This window comes from Lutra lutra, chromosome 18 (assembly GCF_902655055.1).
Source record: "Lutra lutra chromosome 18, mLutLut1.2, whole genome shotgun sequence".
NCBI classification, from domain to species: Eukaryota; Metazoa; Chordata; class Mammalia; order Carnivora; family Mustelidae; genus Lutra; species Lutra lutra.
In genome coordinates this window covers 28,878,416-28,899,852 of record NC_062295.1, presented here as the reverse complement: position 1 = coordinate 28,899,852, position 21,437 = coordinate 28,878,416, and the positions used below count along the sequence as shown (strand labels likewise).

The 21,437-nt window shown below is 41.9% G+C and overlaps 1 long non-coding RNA gene across 1 annotated transcript in view; it reads right to left on the bottom strand.

The window, feature by feature from the left end:
• LOC125090979 (uncharacterized) overlaps positions 1-21,437 on the bottom strand; it is a 32,050-nt gene continuing 10,613 nt past the window's right edge. Inside the window, exon 3 of the long non-coding RNA XR_007124538.1 lies at positions 1-250. This is a non-coding gene — a long non-coding RNA (uncharacterized LOC125090979). The remainder of the gene's footprint in view (positions 251-21,437) is intronic.

Below are 21,437 nucleotides of genomic sequence, written 5' to 3'. Positions count from 1 at the left end.
TGCCTTGTGCACCAAATGCATGCCTAGTCCCATGGTTTGGAAATGTATGAGCAAATAAGGCTTACCTCTGGGATCATCCACCATATTTATTTATACCGTGAACCTCACCCCTGGGGGCCAGAAAGGGATTCGGGTCCCTACACCCTGGCCTCATATCTTTAGCAGCCCAATCAAATGCTCCTGCTTCCACTTTTGGGTCGAACCTTGTCCTGGAGAGGCTTTCTAATTCATCCACCAAGGACGTGAGCGCCTGAAAGGGTTAAATGTGTAATTTCAGTAACAAAGTAAAATGAAAGAAGAGACCTCTTTGTACCTACAAAAGACTATTAAACTCAGGCTTCAAATTACCTGATGCTAAATAAAGTGTTTTAATTTTCAGCCAGAGTGTATTGGGGGTGAGTCTTGAATTATCCTCTAGGGCCCTGCATTCCTCCAGTATGAGTCTCAGGACCCAGTGCATTAGCCCTCAGAGGAGAAGACACTTTCTATCAAGCCTCAGATATTTCCTGGGTTGGGTTTTAGGTCACCCTGTATAATTTTTGGCTCTGTCTCCAGAGGAACCTAAACACCCAGGACCTGGATATCCTCTACTTACCTGGACCTATTTCTTCTCTCCTTATTTATTTCATCTGATTCATACTCACCTGAGTACCGTTAAAGTGTGTACCAGTGATTTTAGTGACTTAATGTTCTAGCCCAGGATCTCCGGGGTGAGTGCGTACCCCTCACCCCGGAGCCTATGAGACATTCCACTGTTGGGTGCTAATAAAATGTGAGCTCTTTGGGGCGCCTGGGTGGCTCAGTGGGTTAAAGCCTCTGCCTTTGGCTCAGGTCATGATCTCAGGGTCCTGGGATCAAGCCCTGCATTGGGCTCTCTGCTCAGCAGGAAGTCTGCTTCCTCCTCTCTCTCTGCCTGCCTCTCTGCCTGCTTGTGATCTCTGTCTGTCAAATAAATAAATAAAATCTTTAAGAAAAAAAAATGTGAGCTCTTTGACTTCTTCTCGTTTTAGATCAGCCTTGTTTAATGTATTTCTATGTTCATTTTAGAATGTACTTAAGACATAAATACAACAAGATGTATGTATACGTATATGGAGATGACACTTGTCCCACTGTTGAGAAGGGAGAGACGGTTCTAAAGATCCAAACGGTTTGCAAGATTTACTATTAGAGCAGAAAAAATATGGCTTGATGTCTGCTGCTGCCCTGTTCACTCTGGGCCCAATCATTTTCCTTTTATCCCTCACCCTACAAATATTTATCCAGTACCTTGAATGGGGTGAGCCCTCGCTGGGTGCTAGGGACACAGAACACCACATGAACCCTTGCCTAGCTCACCATCTGGTGGGAGAGGCAGAAATTCAAACAAAGCAGCACAAAATGTTAAGTGTGAAAAACGAGAGTCTGTGCATGGCCCTGGATGAGCACAGAGGGAGAGACAGCTGACGCTGAATGGAGCAAGGTCAGGAAAGCACTTATGGTAGTGACACCCTGAGGCTGATAACCTTTCCAGCAGAAGGAGCAGGATAAAGGCATCGATGCTGGAGAGCAGGCAGCACAACGGGACAAAGCACAACGAGACAACAGACTTATGTGCGAATTACAGCGCGCCTGGGGCGCGGGGTGGCACAGGCTGAGGCTAAGGCTGGCAGGGGTGGAGCCTGGAGTCTGTCTAGATTGCCAGGATCCATGTAAACAAATATGAGCGGGGGTTGACCCTCTAGGTCCCTTCTACATCCACCAGCCGGCCCCATCCAGAGCACCCTGAAGCCAGTTAGAAATGCAGCATCTGAGCACACGTGCCTGCAAGTGCTGGCACCGCTTACTGTTTTAACCCTCACCCAGATCGAAATCTGCACAAGATCCCCGGGTCATTCCTTCATGTTAAGGTGGAGAAGCAGAGCGCAGGGACAGCGAATGACAGCCACAGGCTCGATCCATGGACGCCTGCACCACCCGCGGTGGGATCTCAGAGGAGTTTCTTAACCTCTTCCTGCCTCACCCTCCCTCCCTATCACATCACTCTCTTAGGGTTTTCGACCTCAGCGCCCGGTGGCAAAGATGAAATGAATGATCCATTTGAAAACAAACAAGCAAACAAAAACCCCATTGGTACAACGATCAGTGAGGGGTAAATAGTTTTCTTCCTCGCTCAGATATCCGGAGGTCTTCTCTCCGCTTGGTGCCTGAAGGACACCTGCACTGTTCTGCCTCTTCAAAGCGCAGAGACCAGTGGAAGATTCTGAGCCTGGTAAGTCGTCGAGGCAAGGCGGTTCAGCGCCCAGTCCGCACTGAGAGCAGGTATGACTCGTTGCTAAGAGCAATTTGCAAATTTTTGTGCGGCCGTGGTGAAATGGTGCATGAGGCGATTCACAAGCGTTTGGATCGGCACTGTGCGAATATTATTAGCCCCATTCTCCTGATGAGGAAATTGAGTCTCTAGAGAGGAAATGCCCTGCCTGTGGTTATGTGCTTTATCAACCTCAGACCTAGGATTCTGCCTCATGGGTCTTACCTCAACGCCTACAGTCTTTGCAACAAGCTGATCCGTCTTAGGAGAGAAGAGGACCCTCCGCCCAAAACAAAAAAATCTAGTCACTAATTGCTGATAATATCATCATAGGACATATGTTTTTTAAGATTTATTTATGTATTTTAGAGCAAGTGAGAGTGTGAGAGGCAGGAGGGCCAGAGGGGAAAAGGAGAGGGAGAATCCCAAGAAGAGCCCCCACTCAGCCCTGAGCCCCACACCAGGCTCCCTCCCAGGACGCCGACATCATGACCTGAGTGGGAAATCAAGAGTCTGCCGCCCAACCGACTGAGCCACCCAGGCACCCCAGGATGTATGTTTTTAATTAAAAAAAAATTTCTAGGGCACCTGGGTGGCTCAGTGGATTAAAGCCTCTGCCTTCAGCTCAGGTCATGATCCCAGGGTCCTGGGATCGAGCCCCGCATCAGGCTCTCTGCTCAGCGGGGAGCCTGCGTCCTCCTCTCTCTTTGCCTGCTTCTCTGCCTACTTGTGATCTCTGTCTGTCAAATCAATAAATAAAATCTTAAAAAAAATTAAAAAATTAAAAAATAATTTCGAAATTAAAGAAAAGTTGGAAGCCTAGTAGAATGAACACTTGTATCCTTTTCACACAGATTCGCCAATTTTAACACTTTACGACATTTGCTTTACTTCTCTTCCTCCCTCCTTCCCACCCTCTCTCATTTAAAAATAAGTTGTAGGATATCCTGTCCCTTTGCCCCCAAATACAACAGTGTGTGTATCTCCTAGGAGCAAGGACATTGGCTTGCATACACACAGTAATCAAAATCAGGAAATTTAACCTTGATGCAATACTACTGTATAATCAATAAGTATTACTCAAATGTTGCTTTTGCCCATTAATATCTCATGCAACAATTATGTTCTACTCGGCCATTAATAACTACAATAAATGTCATATATCATATTTATCTCATTGTAGATATTACACATGCCTTTGTAGAGCTTTTCAACAATACAAAAAATTGATTAAAAAATAGTCAGGCACCTGGCTGGCTCAGTTGGGAGAGCATGTGACCCTTGATCTCAGGGTCATGAGTTCAAGCCCCACTTTGGGTGTGGAGCCTACTTAAAAAATACATACATACCTACTTACATACATAAAAATAAAATAAAAATAAAATAGCAGTCGCAATCATGTATTGCCTTCCAGAAATTTTTATGGGCATGTACTCGTAAATGTATTTGCAGATTTGAAATCACATTGGATACAACTTTATCTTTCTCAACCCACATTATATCCTGATTATCAGGATCAAAAGTATTTTAGTAAGTTATTGAAATCTCTGTGAGTAAGATGGTTGGTGAATTCATAATATTTCACCCCATATTCCTCGTGTTCCTTCTATTGTTTGACATGAATTTCTATCAATTTTTCCCTGCCACGTAGCACCGTAATGAACATCTTTGTACACATTATGTGCTGTATATTAGCATAAATTCCATAAGACTCAGTCACAGTTAAAAAGGAGCCTCTCTTTCAACTCAAGTCCAAAAAAAAAAAAAAAATTCATGTCTTAAAGCTTAGACTTCACATAAAACCTATTGAAATAAACTCCATACACAACCATCCAGTTAGGACTTAAATAAAAATACACACGATGGCTAACAGCTAATTTGTTCTTTCCTGTCTTCCAAAATTTGTTCCAGGAACTCAAGAATAAAGCGTCCACAGAGGAACTAGCGTTGCAGATTCAACTCCGTGTGTAACTTTCCATTGGCCTCACTTCCTATCACAATCTGTGAGAGGCCCCCAGTCTCTTACCAATAAGACCAGCTCTGTTTCCTCCGACTTCATACCCCGTATCGCCTTACACAGACTTGGAGTTGCCTGATTCTTTCCCGGGGTTCTTGGTTACAAACAGCAGACACCAACACTGCATGACTTCAACACTGCATGACTTCAGCAGCAAAGAGAGTGACTTGGGGCATCAAGCTTGGAAGACAGGAGGCGAGAACACACATTGTCGAGATCACGACACAACACAGCAGTCTGATTAGAGTGACGTTGTGTCTCCACTGCTGGACATCTGCCACTGGTGCCCAGAGAAATCTGTCATTTTCCTTGTATTTATACACACCATTACTTCAAGATTTAAAGTACTGGGCTGTATATCATTTGATTGTCCTAGTTTGAAGCATGTCCCATACCCTACCTTCTGGAATGTGAGGAGAGGGAATACGTTCCTCCTTTCATTTTCAGAGCGAGGAAAACCCTGAAAGGAGGAACTTTGGAACTGAATAGCCAGAAATGAAGCAGAGGCTTGCTCATATAATACCTAGATAGCCTTTATCCTTCTTCCTTTTATTACGCCTCCATTAAAAATGGTTCCACTTAATAATTGTAACTGTGTCTCACATGTTCAAAATATAGCCACATCTGCACTGTAACCCCACAAGAGGAGAGGAGCCAAAGTCTCACCAGTTACAACAGCCAGCTTCGATGTGGGAGAGCTGATGTCGAATGGTCCTCTCCAGGCAAGACCGTCAATGTTGGTCTCCGTAACACTCGGGATTTTCATCACTTTTGGAAAACAAATGAAGTTGGAAGATGATAATTTGCTTCATTTTGGGTGGATCTAAAGCCTCAGTCCTAAGATCCCAGGGTCCTAGATGATCTCGTGTAGGCAAGAGGGGTGAGGAGCCCACAAGATTTTGGCCATCCTTCTCCCTGTGCCCAGCAACAATCCTCTTTGTCTTGGATAACTGGGGTCGGTCACCTTACTACAGCAAAGACTTGTGGCCCTGATAGTGTCATAACTGAGTCTTTGATGGCTGCTCCACTGGTCCATCTGGCTTCTACCTCAGAGTACATGATCAGAACAAAGAACGCCACTGGTATCCTCCATGACCATGCTTCTTTCACCGGAAAGTCAGTTGCTTGTCCAGGAGCCAATGTCGACTGAGCTACCATGTCCCAGTGGAGAATACATTTAGGAGGCCCACAGATGTACTGGCCAAAGCACAATAGACAAGGGGAAAAAAAATCAAAATCCAAAATAAGGGTCTATTTAGTGAATAGAGATTGTATCCCACTCTAGGATCAATGGAAGTATTATAAAATCACCAGACCTGCATGGTATTGGCTGCTGTCCATTGCTAGCTATATTGCTATATGGGACTCAGTGTTGGTCACTGATTAATGGGGCACAGCCATGGCAGAAGCCAGGTCAGACTGGAAGAGCTCAAATCCAAGGTCTTAAGCAAGATACACCTGCCTGGCTTCCTCTGTAAACATTTTGTTCCTAAACTCATTAAGCAAACACCAAGAAATGCGATGACTGGTATATTCCTAATTATAGAGAGCTTTTCAGTAAAGGTCTTTTGTGGGCTTTCACAGGGGATAACACCTTTTTTTTTTTTTTTTTTTTTCACATTCTGGATCCATTCCGGGAAAGCCATTCACTTGACTTCCCCTAAACTCCTAGACATCAATATTCTAATCTTCCCCTCATGGGGTCCTAAATCACCTTGACAAATCATTTTACAAATTGAATAATAAGAAATACTGCTTCATACTCTAGTCCCTAGGGAGATTTCTCTTCTCCATAGGATGTGGTACGAGGATGCATAGACCAGGCACCAGCTCGGGTCCTAGGGAACTTGTGAGCTCACTGAAGTTCATCTCTGTGGGGGCAGCTACAGCAAAGCATCAACTCAGCCATGTAATAGGAAGAGAGTTTTAAGAGGCAATTCAGATGAACCAGAGCTTGTTCTCAGCTCTGAAATTCATGGTCTTTTCCTAGAACTAGGAAACTAGGAAACTTTTCCTAGAATGGGTCTGTGCCAAAACTTCCCTTTTGGGACTTTCGAGGGGGCTCCTCTCAAGATCCTTATATATCCCACATATCTCCACCACCATTGGATCTGTTGGCTCAAAATGTTCCAGGGGCATGTCAGCTGCCTCCAAAATCCAGGGGCCCACCAAGCTGCATGTCTCTTTCTTAGCGATAGGAAGAACGAGGTCTATACCACTGACCATCTACAAGTACAACAATGTCTCAGACAGTCAGTCTTCATGGGGATTATTTCTTCATTCTGCATGCATACACCTGTCCGTGTATTCTAATACTTGCCACTAATGACTAAGTCGGTTAATAACCTGCAGTGTCAAAAATAGACTGGGCCAGGATGATACCTTTTGGAATCTCAAGATGATTTGGATCTCTAGATTGCATTATGGCAGGAAACAGGCAGGTTTTTATAGCCCCAAGAGACCCAGAAATGGTAAAAGGCTGTCTTTGCTATGTAAACACATACGGCTTGTGTGTCTCTTACAAATGAGTATGAAGCATCCAACATTCCCTCCCTACATTGACAGCCACCTACCAAGGTCCAGAGCCTGGGTTCGTCCGTCTGGTAAATAGAACACATCTGGCACAACAGCTGTATTTAGGGTTATCACCTTGTTAAGTATACAGAGTTCATTATCATCTCTAAAGGCCCATCTGGTTTTTTTGGAGACCAGAAGGGCTCATTGAAGGGAGATGGGATCAGACCTCCCACTTCTGCATCATTCAAGGTATTTGATGGTGGTGCTAATTTCTGCAATTCTTCCAGAATTGACTGTTGGTTCTGAGTATCTCAGAGAGGCTCCGTTGGGCTCTTCTTACTGTCCTGACCCTTCATCACTACCTTGAGAAAATAAAATTGAGAAACCTAGCAGTTGCCAAATATGTCAGTTGCTATGTTTGAAAGTGATGAAAGAACCACATGCAGGTTCTGATGGCCCAATGAACCCAATCTGATTCTGGGCTCCAACCCTGATTATCTCAATAAGCTCTCTTTTTTCGAGTTTTTATTTAAATTCCATTTAACCTACAGTGTAAAATGAGTTCAAGTACTGAATTTAGTGATTCAACATCTATATCCAACACTGGGCGCTCATCCCAAGTGCCCTCCTTAATCCCGAACACCCATTTAATCCATCCCCAACCCCCAAGGAATCCAACCCACCTCCCCTCTAGTAACCATCCCACTGTTTTCTATAGTTGAGTCTGGTTCTTGGTTTGCCGCTCTCTCTCCCACCCCTCCCCCCCTTGTTCATTTGTTTTGTTTCTTAAATTCCACATATGAGTGAAATCACATGGTATTTGTCTTTCTCTGACTTATTTCACTTAGCGTCATACTCATTGTTGCAAATGGCAAGACTTGATTCTTTTCTGTGGCTGAGTGATATTCCATCATATATACATAACATAATTTTCTTTTTATTTATTTATTTATTTATTTTTTATTTTCAGCGTAAAAGTATTCATTGTTTGCACCACACCCAGTGCTCCATGCAATATGTGCCCTCTCCAATACCCACCACCTGGTTCCCCCAACCTCCCACCCCCCGCCCCTTCAGACCCCTCAGATTGTTTTTCAGAGTCCATAGTCTCTCATGGTTCACCTCCCCTTCCAATTTCCCTCAACTCCCTTCTCCTCTCCATCTCCCCTGTCCCCTTTGTTATGCTCCACAAATAAGTGAAACCATATGATCACTGACTCTCTCTGCTTGACTTATCTCACTCAGCATAATCTCTTCCAGTCCCGTCCATGTTGCTACAAAAGTTGGGTATTCATCCTTTCTGATGGAGGCATAATACTCCATAGTGTATATGGACCACATCTTCCTTATCCATTCGTCCGTTGAAGGGCATCTTGGTTCTTTCCACAGTTTGGTGACCATGGCCATTGCTGCTATGAACATTGGGGTACAGATGGCCCTTCTTTTCACTACATCTGTATCTTTGGGGTAAATACCCAGTAGTGCAATCATAACATATCTTCTTTAACCATTTGTCAGTTGATGAACGCTTGAGCTGCTTCCTTATTCTGACTATAGTTGATAAGGCCGCTATAAGCATCAGACTGCATGCATCCCCTTGAATGAGTATTTGTACAACCTTTGGGTAAATACCCAAGTGCAATGGCTGCATCATAGGCTGGTTCTACTTTGAACCCAAGCTCTGACTCTAGCTATGGGACCAGGATGGCTTTACCAGATCCCCTGAGGTCAGCTTCACTTTGTGTCCAACAGACCTCAAAAATTTTAGGCATTCTCCTTTCCCTAGTGTCCAGTTACCTTGACACAGAGATAGAGATTCATTCTAGGGAGAATTTGAGGAAATATCTCTATCTATCTATCTATCTTTCTATTTACCTATCTACCTATCACTTATCTATCCATTTATGTTTAGTGATGTTTTAGATCCTTCTCTTAAGGGCACCCAACCTCCCCCTGTCAATACCTCTAGATTTTGAATCGACCTGGATTTTGAAATGGTTGTGAATCTTCTCCCATTCACCAAATTGAGTTTTTCCTGATTATACAAATGAAGCAACGCCTTATCCAGATTCTCATGTGCTTCACCTTAGGAACGTCACCAATAACTATCATAATAGATACCGCAGGTCAACGTACTTTATTTGTTACTTAAGCCTTCCCCACCCATTATAGCAATTGTATCAACCTTGCCTCCGATGGCACATGTTTCTGCATTCCCATAACCCCACAGTCCCTGTTCATGCTAGGAAGTCATGTTCCCCTACCATCAACCCTGGCCTCCAGGGAGCAGTAATTATCAAGCATCTCAAAGACATTAGAGACGCTTATCCATGACTTTTTTTTATTGCCTTCACGAATTAAACATTTTAGTCTTCTGCTTTTGTCAATGTTAACTCATCAGGAAGAAATTGTGGAGCACAGATTCAGACTGATGGTTCAAACAGGAGATAGATTATGAAGATGATGATCCTACCAGGAGGAAGAAAAGCGCTTCTGATGTTCTTACTGAGCTGGAGACAAAAAATTTGCCAGACCAGGGGCCAACCCACTAAGAAAACTATATCAGGGCCTGTCACGTATAATCATCTAATGCCATTCTTTGAAATCCAGACATCCCTGGCATATGACAAACCCCTACCGTTCCATGTCATTGATTGAGATGCTATTTTGGGGGATTTTTCAGAAATGATTTGCTCTTTGGTTAAATGAGAGGAACTTCAAGGACACCTATACAGCCCATTCTTCCAATTGCCAATGATAATTCTTTTGACATGTACAGATAACTATTCAAACATATAAGAATTGGAAAAATAACTTTGGTGAAGTTTTAGGAGCCCATTGTATATCTATGAGGTAGATTTGGCTTAAAATTTGACTCTGACTGCTCAAATACAATGAGCAGTTATATCCCCAGAATTAGTACTGACTCAAAGCCACTGTTTAATAATACCCAGAAAGCCAAGACATTTATCCCTGTAAACGGTTACAGGTCCCTTTGTGAAAGGCTAAGGATAAGACTTCTCTTGCTTTGGATATTATTAGGAAGATGGTTGAAAGCCATATGATAAATCCGCTGCCAAATCCCTATGCCCTGAAGTCCTTGACATTGTACTAAGTAGTTTTTCACATCTATACCTCACTCAGAGTGGACAAATATTGAGTCGAGTTTTCAGTCAACCAACAAGAACCAAAAATTAGAAGTAAAACTAGTTTTGGAGTAGCAGATTACATCCAGAACCTCTGATGAGTTTACTCATGTCAGTAAATTCAGGATTGATCTAATATTGCGGGATACCTTCTTAGGTCAAGCTTGCTGAGGATCCATTGGCTGTATTTTTCTCAATTTTGTTTTCTTTTATAAAGTAGCAAGTTCCTGTCATTCTTTTATTATGCAATCATTCTCACAGTACCCTAGGGCATAGCAGGGATCTGACTCCAGGTCTGGAAACCGAGAGTGGAAGGAATTAGGGAGTCATCAATAAAGGATAAACAACTTCTTCAAACACTGGGGGAGGGATCTCTTTGGCTGGTGGAGGACAATAAATGGGGGTTTAGAGTTTGCATATCTTCAGGGTCCTCTGAATCCTACCATAAATCTGTTCTAGTTTTTGGCATGTCACTCTGTCTTGTTCGATGCCTCAACCTTCATATAAGAGACCTAGTGAGACATTAATTCAAATGTCACCAACATTCAGCAACCAAAGAATCTCTTTATCACATTTTTGCCTATCTCAGATCTATAAATGCAGGAATTTAGAGTTTTTGTTTCGTTTTCTTTGTCTTTAAACCAGCTGTCATGGGGTCTTTGTCAGTCTGTCCTTGAACCAAGGATTTAGAGACTTGAGTTTATCCTTTTCCACTTTTTTAGAAGCAGCCTTCCTGCCCCCCAAACATTGAACTTCTCAGGCTCCTTAGACTGATCCATTGTAGAAGTCACTTAATTGTCCAGAGATCGTGGGTTGGGTGACCCAATGTGATCATTGCACCTTGCATGTAACACAAAGCCAAGCCCTTATTCTTGACCACCCATCAGTATCATCCAGGGAGGAACCTGACTGTCAATTATAGAAATTGATACTGAAAAACTTAAGAACCAGAGAAAACTTATGAACAGCTATTGGATAGCTCCAAGAACGATGAGAATGCTAGAGAACTAAGCTTGAGGAAATGAGCAGAGATAAAGGGAGGACAAAAGCCTGGAGTCCAGTTATGGTCCACCAAGAGCCTGTTGGGAAGGATGCCACTGTCTACACTGCTACTTGTGTAGTGGACATTCACAACCAGCATTACTGGTATTACCACCTCCAGCCACTTGCTACAACCATCCAGCTCTCTCAGCTCTGCTCTACCATCCTCTGTGAACAGTATCAACTGTCCCCATGTCCCTGTGTGATTTCCTTGGGACTCACAGGTCCAAGCTAGGCAAGATCTCTGTCTTCCTCTCTAATAGTCTGAGACCCTTTCATCAGCAAGGACTTCACATTAACTAACACAATTCCTGGATGAATGCAATCAAGCCACCTTAGATGGCGTTCTGCTAGCAAGAATGTGAAATCATTCCTTGCTTTCCAGCCATAATATTGACAATTCAGCCACTGAAGCTCCCCAGCCAGCCTCTGCTGCTTTAATATTTGGCCCTAGCCCAGCAAAGTGCCCTGAGCCAAGCATAAAAGGAACATTTATAAGTATTTTACCTAGTTCTACCTCTTTGAGTAGAGTTCTTCACTCTGTGAAGTGGAGCTTCTTTCTGTGGTTCTAAACTTTCCACATAAATTTCAAAGGCATGTCCCTTGCTCTCGTATTTTCTGAGTCCTGTTTGTGGGGCTGTGGCAAGCACAGTGGGAACGTAGCTCATTGAAGATTGAAATGGAGGGGTGACCTGGAGGTCAGACTAAATGATATGATATTCTCCAAAGGGTTGTGCAAGGGACTGAGACTTGGCAAAGCCCTTTATCCATCCACTCCTCTCCATGGGACACAGATTTATATTACATTTCCTCCTGCCTTTCATTTTCTTCCCAAACTTCCTGTTTGTTCCCCACAAGTTACCAAAGTAATACCTGTCTAGCACTATGAGTTTTTTTCTTAAGTCAGCTATTCTTCCGGCTTTCCTGAAAGAACCCATTTTACTGACAAGAAGAGTGGTAGCAGGAACTTTGAAACTCGAAAATACCGTGCCATTCCCTGGTTACAATCGGGAACCTGGGTAAATCTGACATGTTAGTCCTTCACAACGAGAGATCGGGTCTCATGTCTCATTGGACTGCAAACAGAACATGGACCCAATCAGAAAGTTGGGTAAGAGGGCACCTGGGTGACTCATTTGGTTAAGCAACTGCCTTTAGTTCAGTTCATGATCCTGAAGTCCCAGTATCGAGTCCTACATCGGGCTCCGTGCTCAGTGGGGAGTCTGCTTCTCCCTCTGACCCTCTCCCCTCCTCATACTCTCTCTCTCTCTCTCTCTCAAATAAAATCTTTAGAAAAAAAGAAAGAAAGAAAGAAAGAGAGAAAGAAAGAAAGGAAGAAAGAAAGAAAGAAAGAAAGAAAGAAAGAAAGATTTAGTTGAGTAAAGGGGTGCCTGGGGGGCTCTGTTGGTCAAACGTCTGACTGTTGATCTCAGCTCAGGTCCTGATCTCAGGGTCATGAATTTAAGCCCCACATTGGGCTCCATGCTGGGTATGGAGCCTACTTAAAAAAAATGGGTAGAAATGAGATCTTTCTCTAAAAATTGAGTCTTTATACAAGAAATTTCTGCATTAGAAATTTAGTTGCCACACTGATTTAATATGGAACACCACACTTGAGCTATTTCAAGTACAAGTGTGAGATACCAACCAAAGAAGGGAAAACTCTTTCTCTATAAGAGCAGGAAGTGGAAACAAGTGTTGGCCTCACTAATGGTCTCCATATTGATTCACCTTCACCCAAAGAGAAACTTTCCTCCTCCGGGAATGCAGCATTTCTTCCCTCCAATACTTGGAACAGAAAATTTCCAAGCAGATGTTCTTCATATAAAATGTGGGTTGGAAAGGATTTGTGTTAGCATTTCAATCACTCAACATTTTCACACAGTATGAAAATGGATCGAGTTTCCCTTCATGGAAGAGAGGATACGGGATCACAGTTTGGAATCACATCAAGGCTAGAACGGGATATGCTCTATGCCAACAGCCAAGTCGCCAGTTTTGCTGGTGCACACTTTCCCCAACGACCTTTCCAAGTCAGCATGGCGGCACAGGCAAGACAGAAAAATATTAGGTATGCTTAATGGTAGCTGAAGTACAGCCAAATAGCATACTTCCAGGGTACACTCTCGCATGCTGGCACTCTGAAAGATGCAATTTCTCCATTTCCAGAACTCAACAATTTTTCAGCTGCACAGCATCATTCCAATAAAACACTGGTATTTTATTCATCTCTTCCTGGAGTACCATACTTTTATTTTGTAGGCGTCTCTAAATCACATCAATTCACAAAAGACCAATTTCTTGCTGCTGTAGTCAAATCAGATGTTACATGCACATACACACACACCATGGGTGTTTTCCCTTTTTTTGCTAGTTAGTCATAGATGAGAAATTTGTGATCTGAGTCACAAAGCTCCCTTAGGCAGAGAACAGGGCTAATGAATGCTTGGTATGAACCCAGTGTCTATTGTCCTCTCCAGGCGTACGTAGCTTCCCTTCACCCCACTTCCCAGCTTCTGCTCAAACTGTGGCTTCTCTGGGGAGTTCTTTGTTAGGGGAGCCCTTTTGTATCTCATCTTTGTAATTATTATTTGTCATCATTTACATGAGTGTGAGGGTGCTGATATCATCAAAATAGGCATCTTGTATTTAATGGCACTGTCTTGTATATTTCATGTAAAATCTTGGAACTGAAGGCACCTTGGGGATTCTGTCGTTCCACCAGCTCACTGCACATATGGGGAAAGAGGCCACAAATAACCTAAGTCAGTACATACCGAACCCAGGGCTTATGCTATGGAGTGTGCATTCTTTCCTCTGTTTTGAGAGTAAGCAAACTTTTTCCTTAAAGGGCCAGATAGCAAATGTTTTACATACATATGCATATATAATTATATATTATTTTTTAAATTTAATTTGATTTTATTTTTCCAAGATTCATTGTTTATACACCACACCCAGTGCTCCACGCACTGGGGGAGTTGGGGGAAATTGGAGGGGGAGACGAACCATGAGAGAATATGGACTCTGAGAAACAAACTGAGGGTTTTGGAGGGGAGGCAGGTGGGGGGTTGGGTGAGCCTGGTGGTGGGTATCAAGGAGGGCACATATTGCATGGAGCACTGGGTGTGGTACATAAACAATGAATTCTGGAACACTGAAAAGAAGGGCCATCTGTACCCCAATGTTCGTAGCAGTAATGGCCACAGTTGCCAAACTGTGGAAAGAGCCAAGATGCCCTTCAGTGGATGAATGGATAAAGAAGATGTGGTCCATATACACTATGGAGTATGATGCCTCCATCAGAAAGGATGAACACCCAACTTTTGTATCAACATGGATGGGGCTGGAGGAGATTATGCTGAGTGAAGTAAGTCAAGCAGAGAGAGTCAATTACCATATGGTTTCACTTACTTATGGAGCATAAGGAATAACATGGAGGACATTGGGAGAAGGAAAGAAAGAGTGAATTGGGGGAAATTGAAGAGGGAGACAAACCATGAGAGACTGTGGACTCTGAGAAACCAACTGAGGGTTTTGGAGGGGAGGAGAGTGGGGAATTAGGTGAGCCTGGTGGTGGGGATTAATGAGGGCACATATTGCATGGAGCACTGGGTGTGGTGCATAAAAAATGAATCTTGAAACACTGAAAAAATAAAATAAAATTTTAAAAAATTGAAGTTCTATTTGTTCCATTTTCTGATCTACTTGGTCATTTCTGTAGTTTCCTATTTTATACCCCAGTCTCAATCTCTTTTTTACTTCCTTAAAGATTTTAATCATAGTTACGTAACAGTATGTGTTTGCTAATTCTGGCATTTGAATAATGAGTTGTCTGATTCTTTTGCCTGTGGCTCTTCTGGCTCAGATGATGGTGCTTCTGTGTGTTTTATGTATATTGACTATGAATTCATCTCCCATGAAATGTCATCTGTGAAAGTTCTTTGAGGCCTCTTTTGAAGATGCATTCTACAAGTATTGACATAGGTTTCCACCGGAGGTCTACATGACACTACCCACCTAGGATCTCTCTAAAATAAATTCTCAGCTTGAAATGTTTCAGGCTAACCAGATTTGGGGAATCAGGGCTTCAAACCTATATGAAGGTCAATTCATAACAGCACATTCAAAGGCAGGTTTATCTCTGTTTCATCGGCCCCAAAGAGAGATGCAAGAATTCACTCATGTCTCCTTAAGTGGAGAACGTATATTTCTAGTTTATCCGTATAGTGAGAATGGAGCCTTAAGAGGTAGCAGTTCTGGATGGAGTTCTCTTATTAGCTGCCTCATTGAGTTACGCTCTGACACTAAGGTCTGTCATTAGGCCCCCGAAGCTACATGGGGATGTAAGGCATTTCTGGTGGTATTGCCAAGGCCAAAGCCACCAGCCAATACCTTCTGTATTCCAACTTTCACTCTGTTTTTATCCTCGAGATTTTCTTAATTTCTTGCCAGCTCAGAGATGCTTTTCTAAATATTTTCAATAAAATATTTTTAGTTGCTTTCAAAAGAAGGGTTATAAAATCTGTCATGCTGCTAGAAACAGATATATGTGTATCCACCGCTGACTGCAGACTACAGTTTCTGAATCCTCTACCCAGAATCCAAGATTAGTCAGATGAGATGGCTAGAGACCCAATCACCCTCATGGAACCTACAATTTTGATTTTAGCCCTAGACCAACCCACAACTCTAGCCAAAGACTGAATTCTGATCATGGAGAGATTCCTACTCACTCTTAGAACTCACCTGGAGCATCCCAATATCCCCCCTGAGCTTCCCACCTTCCATATCTCCTCCCTTGTATTTCTCAAAGATGTCTCACGTCAAAACACAACTCAAGCTCATCTCACCAAAATCAGTGCAGGGCACCTCCTAACACCAACTTCTAAAGCCTGAGAGTCAAACTTTTCTCTCTCTGTCCTTCATCATTCACAGCCAATCCATATCATTTATACTCCTCATATAGCTTCTTTTTTTCTTATTTCTATTATGTCTCTCATACGTCTCATTTTGTCTTTCCTCATAGAAAATATACGAAAAATTCCCAACTCATTTTATGAAGCCTGTATGATTGTCATACCAAAACCTGACAAACATATCACCAGAAAATAAAACCATACCTACCACCCCCAGAAGTAGAGAGGCAAAATCCCTTAAAAAAATTAGCAAACCAAATGTAGCAATATGGAGAAGGAATAAAACATCATGACCAAGTGAAGTTGATCATAGGGCTGCATGGTTGATTCCACATGGGAAAATCAATCAATGTCATACACCATGAAAAGAAAATGAAGAAGAAAGCCTACGCGATAATGTCGTGATGAAGAAGAATCATTTGAGAAAATTCAACATACACTGATGATAAAAACTCTCATCAGAGTAGGAATAGAAGGGAGTTTTCTCGATATAAGGGATATTTATGTAAAACCTAAAAATAGTATCATGCTTAATGGTGAATGGTTAATGCTTTCTACATTACCATCAGGAGTAAGGAAAGGATGTCCACTTCCCCTACCTCTATTCAACATTTCCCCAGAAGTCCTACCCAGGAGTATAAAGAGGGAAAAAAAAAAAAAAAAAAAGAGGCACCAGGATTGGAAAGGAAGAAGCAAATTATTTTTATTTGCAGATGACATGATTGTGTGTGCAGAAAATCATAAGGATTATACACAAAGGCTACTATAGTTAATAAGTGAATAGACAGAAATAAATTATATTCCTATATGCTAGCAACAGCTGGAAAATGAATTTTTTTTAAAAAAGCAATAATGAGGGGTGCCTGGGTGGCTCAGTGGGTTAAGCCGCTGCCTTCGGCTCAGGTCATGATCTCAGAGTCCTGGGATCGAGCCCTGCATCGGGCTCTCTGCTCAGCAGGGAGCCTGCTTCCTCCTCTCTCTCTGCCTGCCTCTCTGCCCGCTTGTGATCTCTCTGTCAAATAAATAAATAAAATCTTTTTAAAAAAAAAAAAGCAATAATGTGCAATAGCATTTAACAACTCAAAACTTATGTAAATATGTAATAAAAATGTACTAGATCTATATGCTAAAGCTATCAATACTTCTGAGACATTAAAGAAGACAGATAAATGGAGAGATATATTCCTTTCGTGGATTGGAAGTCTCAATATTATTAAGACATCAATTCCTACAAATTAATCCATAGGCTCAATGGAATCTCATTTAACATATCTGCAGACTCTGATGTAGAAATGGATACAGAAAATCTAAAATTTATATGGAAACATGAAGGGCTTAGAATACCCAAAAACTGTTCTGAAAAAGGAGAACAAGATTGGAGCATTTACTTTCAAGATTTACTATAAAATTATTTAAGAAGACAGTGAAGTATTCGTGTTTAGACAGGTGGACCAGAAAATAGAACCCAGATGTATACCCTCACATACATGATCAATTGACTTTTCTTAATGATTTTATTTTTTAACTGACAGAGAGAGAGATCACAAGTAGGCAGAGAGGCAGGCAGAGAGAGAGGGAAGCAGACTCCCTGCGTAGCAGAGATCCCCACAGGGGGCTCGATCTCAGGACCCTGGGATCATGACCAGAGCTGATGGCAGCGGCTTAACCCACTGGCCAGCCAGGTGCCCCATGACCAATTGATTTTTCACAGAAGTGCCAAGGTAACTGAGTGGGGAAAGATAATCTTTTCAACAAATGGTTCTTGAATAGGTGAACATTCATAATGGGAAAAAGAATTGGACGTTGACTTTGATCTCATGCCGTACACAAAAATTAACCTGAAATTCATCACAGACTGAAATGTAAAAACTGAAACCATAACACATGTAAGAGAAAACATGGAAAGGAGTACCTTGGCTGGCTCAGTCAGTAGAGCATGTGACTCTTGATTCTGGGGTCATGAGTTCAAGCTCCATGTTGCGTGTAGACATTACCTGGAAAAAAACAACACAGGAAGAAGTATACTGACCTTAAGGGGAAACAAAAATTTCTTAGATAGGATTAATTTAAGAAAAAGCATACATAAAGTAAAAGAAATAATAAACTGGGTTTCATTGAAAACATAAATGTTTGCTATCAGTATGAAGAACATCAACAAGAAAATGAAAATGCAAGCCACAGACTGGAGAAAAATATTTGCAATATGTAATTTTTACACATATTTATATATTTAACAGTGTGTGTATATATCACATGTAGAGAGAGTTATTAACAACTAAGTAATAAGAGTAAAGATTTTTAACAGATATTTGATATGTTATACAAAAAGACCAATAAGAAAGTTAAAAGATTAATAATCAGGAAAACAATAAAAATCACACATTGGTCAAAAAATACAGTTGCAGTTACAGAAGATGAGCACGTAGAGATAGCTAATGTACAGTGTGATGACTACAGTTAACAATATCATTCTGAATACTGGTAATTTACTAAGAGTAAATTTCTGGTGCTCTCACCACATACACACACACACACCCACACACACACACACACACACCACGTAACAATGTGAGGAGATGATTATGTGAATCAGTTTGAGTGTAGTAATCATGAAACTGTGATATGTACATCAAAACATATTGTATATCTTAAATACAATTTTAAGTAAATAAATAAAACCACAGGACAGTATCACTCTGGAGCCCTTTGAATGGCTAAACTTTAGAATAAATGAATGTGCCAAGTGTCGGCAAGGATGTGGTACAGCAGGAACCCTCATGCAATGACTATTCCAGGAACTTTGGAAAACTGTAACCGGATAGGCAATCCAGATATGGCCCCCACTTAATACAGTCAAAGGTACCAAGTCAATCCAATGCGGAAAGGAATGTCTTTTTAACAAATGGTGACGGACCCAACTGGAATGCTGTGTGAACATAAATTAATCTCCAAGCCCACCTCACTCCACACGCAAAACTTAATCCAAGATGGCCCCTAGGCCCTCACATAAGAACGATTTCTACCATAATATTATGAGAAGAAAAGGTATGAGAAAATCTATGATCTTAGCTAGGCAAAGATTTCTTAGCTGGGTTACAAAAACATACAATAAGAAAGTTTGATAAATGACAGTTTATCAGAATTAAAATTTAAGCTCAACCAGAAGACATTAAGAAAATGAAAAAACAGGTTACAGACAGGGAGAAAATACTTACAATATATATATATATCTGACAAAGAACTCATATTCGGAATACAAATCAACAAAATGGGAAGATAATCCAATAAAAGATGGCCAGGAACTTGAATCAATACTTTATAAAAGAAGATATATGAATGACTAGCAAGTCTATCTGTCATCAGAGAAAGGTACATTAAAACCACCAAAAGCTCCCTCACACACTAGCTAGGGTGACTATAATTTTCTAAACGATGGCCCATATCCATGTTGGTGGGGATATCAAGGAACTGGACATGTGAGGTAGAATTGTCATAAAATAGTAGAATCACTTTGAGGGCCTATTTGACCAATTCTGATATAAAAGTTAAACATTCACCAGCTGTGAGTCGAGCAATCCGTCTCCTAGGTATTTACCCAAACGAAATGAAAACACGTAACCACAAAAGGACTTATACCAGAATGTTCTTAGCCGCCTTACTACTCATAATGGCTTCAGATTGGGGGAAAAAAAAGTGTTCACCACCAGCAGAAATGATAAATTATGGAATACTACTTAGCAAAAAGCAACAAACCCCAGACACAAGCAACAACCTGAATGAATGTCAACGTCATTGTATTGAGTATAAAAAGGCACAGAGAACGTATTTATGATTCCGTGTCTGTGAAGTCTAGTTCATGGAAACCACCAGATAGGGAAGGGCATGGTGACAGGTAACCAAGACAAAAGAATGGGGCCCAGGGGGGAACTTTCTGTCATGATGAAAATGTTATGCATCTTATTTGGGGTAGAAGAAAATTGCCCAAACTTAACCAAACTCAACATTTAAGACCTGTACATTGTATTTTGGGTAAATTCCACTGTAATTTAAGCAGACACACACACAAAGCCAAGTTCCTCAAATAGTTTGGAATGCTTGCTAACACCTAACTTTTACTTATCTCTCCAATTTTTTTTATGTATCTTTCCAGACTTTTGTTTAACCTTTGGGCACAGGCTCAGATGGAGTCCCAGATTCAGATATTTGCCCACCAATGTCCGTAGCCAGATCCACAGACCAAATCCTAATTCCGAGTCTGTTCTCTTGTTTCTTTCCTTACTTCCTCCATTTATTCATTCAGTTGACACTTTTTGATCATCTACTATGATTCCAGGCACTGGATGTACATCAATAAACAAGCTAGACACACTCCTTCCTTTCCAGGATCACGTAGTCTAAGTGGAGAAACAGGTAAAGAAACACGTAAAAATACTTCCAGAGAATCCCATGTGATATGAAGCATGCAAAAGCAGAGTGTAAGAAGGTGATCAGTTGTCTGAAGGGCATTAAATAATGAGTTTAGGGGGTACAGGTGAGGACCTTATTGCCAATGTTGAGGGAGGGTTGGTGATGCAGAACCCTAGCCGAAGAGTATCTAAGATGGACTAGGAAGGGTCCAGCCCCCAGGAGAAGAATCAGCTTTGAGTGTGGAGAAGAGGAAGTGGGAAGTAGGATGTCAAAAGCCTGTGGCAGAGGGGACAAAGGGAACCCGCCCGGCAAGTGAACATTAGGGGAAAAGGGGAAGGAGGCAGAGGCTTGTGTATATAGGAGTTTGGATTCCATTCATGCACTGTAAGCAGAGAAGTGTCATGATCTGGCTCAGATTTTATTTTTGAGAAACAGAAAGAGACTAAGTAGGGCAGGAGGGCCAGAGGGTGAGGGAGAGAGAGAAGTTAAGCAGGCTCCATGTTCAGCATAGAGCATGATGCAGGACTCGATCTCATGACCCTGAGCTGAAATCAAGAGTCAGATGCTTAACTGACTGGGCCACCAGGCACCCCTGATCTGCTTTAGATTTTAAATGTATATTTAGGCAGCTGTGTGGCAAGCATATCAGGGGGAAAGCGTGGAAGCATTTAGGATGGTCAGAGGCTCTTTAGAAACCGAGGTGAGAGACGATGATGGCTTGGACCAGCACAGAGTGATCGAGATGGAACTTGGGCAGAGTAACTGGACTGAGAGCATCTTGGTCAGGCCCACAGCTGAGTCTATGCACATAGTTCAAATACTAATTCCAGACCACTCTGACCAGTGACTTTCTCTGGAATCTCCCACTGTACCAGTTAACTGGGGTATGTATTGGTAATTCAGGCCATGGTAACATGATACCATAGAACGTGTGGATTATGAACAATGACCATTTCTCTCTCTCTCTCTTTTTAGAGAGTATATGAGAATGGGGGATGGGGAGGAGAGAGAATCCCAAGCAGGCTCCATGCCCCACACAGAACCTGACTTGGGGCTCGATCTCACGACTCTGAGATCATGACCTGAGCTAAAATGAAGAG